At 32.8% G+C, this 6,000-nt stretch overlaps 1 long non-coding RNA gene across 1 annotated transcript; it reads right to left on the bottom strand.

Moving 5' to 3' along the window:
* Nucleotides 1-434: 434 nt before the first annotated feature.
* LOC147508939 (uncharacterized) lies at nt 435-4,265 on the bottom strand. Its single transcript, XR_015218299.1, has 4 exons — nt 4,133-4,265; nt 1,401-3,102; nt 761-1,051; nt 435-662 (listed from the first exon to the last, which is right to left on the bottom strand). It is a non-coding gene; the product is annotated as an uncharacterized LOC147508939 (long non-coding RNA).
* Nucleotides 4,266-6,000: the final 1,735 nt, after the last annotated feature.

Below are 6,000 nucleotides of genomic sequence, written 5' to 3'. Positions count from 1 at the left end.
TGCTGTAAAATCTAAATTGAACTGTTGCTTAGTGCCTACAACATCCACTTGTTGACCCACACTAAGTACGATCTACAGTAACTGGGTTCATAACTAATCTTGTCTTCATTCTCATTCTAACTAAATTGAAGAAGAAAAATAGTAGAAAATTTAAGCGGCCAAGATGATCTGCTTCAAAATACTTTTCAAATGACATTGCATTATGAAAACCAGGCCAATCTTTGTAGCAAAATTGTATCAACAACACCTCAAAGTATCCAATTAAGTTAATATTAACAGCAAGCTTACTCCTACGTTTTCGCACAACACCCTTCCCCAAAGACATGCAAGTACACAATCCAAGGTATACTATCGGGCACGTGGTATAATCCATACTATATTGATATCAAACAAATAAATCTTGCTAAAAATTTATAAGTGCATATATGTTAAGCAACAAAAAACAACTATTATTTTTATTTTATTTTTGCTAAGTATGTGATTTGTATTAATTACCCAAAAACAGGTGGCGTATAAGAGATGTCAAGGCAAAATAAAAGTAATAAAAGAGATGAAAATATGAAGGAAAAAATGTCTTCAAATTTGGGAATGTTTGAAAGGCCGCCATCAGCATCCACAAGTTGGTGGAGCTCTAGGAGGGCTTCTGCTCTGTAAGCAAAGAGCTGTAAATTCCATTTACACCATTTCAGCCTGAGATAATATTCATCTGACAACAAATTTATTGCTTAGAATAAGATAAATAACAGAGCAAGTGATTTACCTGAGGAAATGAATCTGCTTCTGCTGTAATGGCAGCATCACCTTCCCTCATTGCACTCTTCCAGTCCCTAATTTTCCTGGCTTCCAAGCATCTATTCAAATGCCGCTCCGCTAGTTGCAACTTTTGGAGCTCCACTTGATCATGCTGAAGTCCATGAAAACAAAGGTGTTGTCGTGCATTCTCGATTTGCCCTAACCTCTAACCCAAGTTAGAAGGTAAAATGAAAGTTTCTTCATGTAAAAAGTTTGCCCACAAATAAATTCCAAGATATTTGTGCACGTCGTAGCTAACCTAAAGCACAAAATGTATTAAAAACAAAGAAGATAAATAAATTGTTCATAGTGCAGCAGATTTAAGAACAAAATTCACAGCACCAATGACAATTCTTAAAATCACAATGTAAAAAGAGACATACATACTAATAAGATCCTAATAGACAAAAATACTTTAGAAATAACACTTGTTATCCAGCAATTTGTAACAACACTTAAGAAGGAAGCATCTTTATAGTCATTCCCAAAACATAAAACATGTAATTACACATTTACACTGGTCAAGCATTAGTAAAACAGATTGATACAATGGTAATTTTTTAGTTGAACATTTTGCAATTAAGTAATACAATAATCATCTCACTCACCGTAAATGCAAAGAAGCCAACCGCTGATGCGCCCTGTTATACCCAGGATCCAACCATACTGCTTCGTCGCAATCTCTAACCGCCTCAGCTAACCTACCCAATGATGTCAATGTTGTTGCCCTATTGCTTCTACACGCTACATTGTCCAGCATGATTGCAATAGCTCTGACAAACAAAGTGCCTCCGAAAAATGTCCCTTCTTATATCGTACATATATACTCACACTAAGTCAACATTTTTAACCCTTAAATTAGTTATTCATTAAGTCAAGAAACATCAATTGTTATTCACAATAGTAAATCATGTACACAGTAGAACTCATGAGTCATGACTTACTAACAGCAATCTTCGATAACTTTATTATAAGGAAAAAAACTTAACAAAGTTAATACCAAACAAATTTGACATTAACAAAGTAAAGAACTCTTGAATGTTGTATTAGAATCATGAGCGGGATAATTTAATCAATTTTAAGACTGAAAGAGCATATGAGTACCAAGAGGCAAGTTGCAAGTCAAGAATATTGCTAGAGACATTGGGAGTGGCCATGAACATTTTGGTATGTCAGTACAATGAACATTCAGTCTTCCAGCCAAGAACCACCACAATTTAAAGCATCATTGACAGCGAAATTTGACACGGGTCATATATGAAGAGTCCTCCATGCCATCAAAGTCGCATCACTTTTAGTTTCTTGGAAACACCGCCCTAAAAGTAGGCGATGTAGTCGGTGAATCAACAATAGCCTAGATTCAGTGCACTTTGCCATAAGGTATAGGCAATCCATTAGACAACAATAACCTATGAATATAAGTAATTGAGATAAGAATTCTCAGCAACAAAGATTAGGGGTAGCTTCATTTAAATGTTAACAGCTAGAATATCATTTAAGTTTGCAATGACACAATTAGAGGCTACACAATTTTTTACTTCGATGATAATTTCTCCTCAAGCTCGGGAGATGAGATGCTCTACCCCTTTGAGCTACACTTAGGCAAAACCCTAAGAATAGTAGTGCATCCTTCCTATCTAAAGAATACCATTGTTTGTGACCCCCTTTTTTTTTTCGAATGTTCTTCTCTTCCTTTTTTTCTGGTTAGGAGCTTTCAATGATTTGTTACAGGTAATTTTGACAAATCCCAACACGTACTCAGCAGGCATTAAAAACAAAGAGCAAACTTATAGAGAAAAAAATAGTCTAACTTGAGCGCTGTGCATTTGAACCCATTGTAAGCAGTAGGTTCATCTTCCTACTCAAGCAGTTTTCCTATCCTTCGTTAATACATTCTTCACCAATACCAACCGCATTTTGCTAGATATGAACCATTGGTTTAGCCTATTTTAGTTTTGGGACCTAATTTTTAAAAAGATAGTGAGGTTAGATTAGACATACAAAATGTGGTGGCATATTCCAATTAAACAAAGACACTATTGATGCACAAAGAAAAGGCCACATAGACAATCCAAAAAGCAAAAACTAAAAATGTTTCAAGTAGTAATGCGTAGATGCAATTCACAACCTGAAAGTAAGTGCCCAAAATGTATCCACCGCACCAATACGTATCACCAACTTTGCCAAGTAAGTGTTGTGTGTGAACAATTTATCATGGTTGGATCCAATGTCTTCCTATTTAGTAGTCCATTGAGATATATATGATTTAAAATAAGCACCTGCCCTGTCAACTCATTCCCACAAAAGCTCCTGCACAAAAGAAAAAACAACATTGACTATAATCAGTTGAAAGCTAACAGATGGGGTATGAGATACTCGTTACATGAAGTAACCCACAAATAACTCCATACACCCTTATCAAAGCACAACCTACAAATTGATTCACTGATATATGAACACACCATGAATCACTCTTAACATGTTTGGCAAGTAACAACAAATATAATTTACAGCTTACTGCACTATCAGGAATTAACTTCATATATTGCCAATAACAATACACTAATATCCACTCTCATACCAAACAAAATATGAACAATCCATGAACCAACAAGTTATAAACATTGGGAAACAAAAATCTGAACATCCCAAGACATATTTTAATGAATTGAGCAACAAAACATGAACAAAAACAACAACCAATAACAGTCCAATATATGTAAAAAAAGTCATACTTGCACTTTACAAATCATAATTCAAAGAAATAACGATTACCATCTCAAATTTAACTGTTTTCAAGCTTTTCTACTAATTTTGAATGCATAAGTGGGTGTTTGGTTCTCATTTTTTCAAAAAAGTATTTTTTCTTAAAAAACACTTTTATGAAAAAGTATTTATTCTAAAAACAGTTTTTCAATAAACATGTTTGGTTGTGACTTTTCTTAAAAGCTATTTTATCAAATCAGATTTCACACTATTTTCTCGATATATTTTTGGCATATCATTGGCATAAATCACTAAAGTCTAAAACATCCTGGAGTTCATTTGCCTTTAGCTCCAAAAGTGTTTCCTTCAAAAGAAAAATAGTTTTTTTAACTTAAAAACAAGTTTTACCTAATTATCATAAAACAAGTTTTTGGGACCAAAAAGTGTTTTTTGGATGAAAAACTATTTTTTTTTTAAATAGAAACCAAACACATTTATTTTTTCAAAAAATGTTTTTTCACTAATAAACACTTTTTAGCAATAAATAAATAGGATCCAAACACCCCCTAAAGATTAAAACTTTAGAAAAATGTTGTTTACAGCATAAGAGAAAAGATATTTTGATAAAACAAACCTGGTGATTTTTTCCAAGAAACAATTGAAACACAATAAGGACCGATTGCTGCTGTTCAATTCCTTCAACAACTATGTAAGAGTTATGGAAGAGAGAGAGAGAGATAAGGCGGAGAGAAAGGCCGGCTAGGGCAAAGAGAGGAATAATCGAGAACAGATAATCTATTTAGATGTGAAAGATCAAACATACCCCCACAATAGATAGTGCAATTACCAAAATACCCCTGTGACGTACAGGCTCCAGATTTTTCTATATAGTAAGATATGATTATTTATTGCTGAGTCTCATAATTTCATTGCATGCCTTACTAATTATTGCTATCTATCTGGTCAATCTGTAAATTTTAATAAATCCTCTAATATTTTTAGTCACAACATGCATAAAGGTCTAAGAAAAATTATTGCAAAAGTTTTACACATACCTATCTCTAACAATAATAACACTTATCTGGGTATATTGACTTTGATCCTATCAAACCTAGTCACTTAAGTACTAATAAAATCTTTAAAAATATATCTCAGCGTATATCTAACTGGAAAAACAAATTTCTATCTAAGGCTGACAGAGGTACCTTAGTTAAGAGTGGTACTGCTTCCATCCCTATTTATCACATGCAAACACACTTGTTTAATAAGACCTCTAGCTATCACCAATTGGATCAGATTCAATCTGAGTTTTGGTTGGGTATCAAAGCAAATTAAATGGATCGGAAACAGGAAATTGCATTACCTTAACTCGGAAAAATGTTGTCTTAAGAAAAGCTTTGGTGGTTTCGGGTTCAAAAATCTATATAACCAGAACAAGGCTCTAATTGCTAAAACTTGTTGGAAAATTTTAACTGCAAATTCCTTTTAGGTATCAGTTATCAAAGCAAATATTTTAAACATTCAGAGCTCTAAAAAGCCAAGGCTACTCCTTCATCTAAATGGTGGAAAAACCTTATTAAAATAAAAAAAAATGAGATTATCATTATTAAGCACGGAAGATCTACTAATATTTGGGAAGATAATTGGGTTCCTAATCTCCCTTTTAAAAAACCATTTGGGCCTCGACCTCATAATAGTAATCAAGTAATTGGGCTGAGAGCTCAATTTTTCCAAATATTTTCACCTTAAGTCCACTTCAATTTTAATTTAGCCATAAGTCCTATATAAATTTAAATTTTTATATGTAAAATACTATATGTAAATTTATATTTTCATATGCAAATTTATATTTATATTTTCATATGCAAATTTAAATTTATATAGTTTATGTAAATTTAAATTTGCATATGAAAATATAAATTTACATAGGATTTATGGCGAAATTAAAATTGAAAATGTGTCCTTGAGTTGAAATTATAAGTAAAATATGATGACTTCAGCGAGGTTTGGGAGTACTTATGGCGAATTGAAATGAAAAATCAAGATGGACTTATTGCAAATTTATTATTGGGTTTTGCCCTTGTGCCGTAATCTCTGAATAATAATATCACTTATATTTATGATTTAATCACAAATAATCAATGGAATGTTAATTTGCTTAACAATCTTTTCTCAGATCATGAAATACAAGCCATCCTAAAAAACGGAAAATTCAAATCTATGTATAATTGGTTTCCTCAAACTAATATCAATCTCAATTACGCTAACACCAATAATAAAAGTATATGGAATAAAATCTGGAAGATTTCATCACCTTCAAGAATCAAAACCTGTGCCTGGAAAGTTCTTAATAGTATTCTCCCAACCAATGCTCTCCTTTACAATCGCCATATCCAAAACTATGATACTTGTCCTAGATGTAGGGGTATCTCTTTTTGCCGAATTTTCGATTTTTCCGAAATCCGAACCGAAATTGGTCTGGCTCTGGGTGTAGTTTTCATG

Source organism: Coptis chinensis, chromosome 3, assembly GCF_015680905.1.
Source record: "Coptis chinensis isolate HL-2020 chromosome 3, ASM1568090v1, whole genome shotgun sequence".
In the NCBI taxonomy this organism is placed as follows: domain Eukaryota; kingdom Viridiplantae; phylum Streptophyta; class Magnoliopsida; order Ranunculales; family Ranunculaceae; genus Coptis; species Coptis chinensis.
The sequence above is the reverse complement of the archived record's forward strand: the minus strand, read 5'-3'. Positions and strand labels throughout refer to the sequence as shown.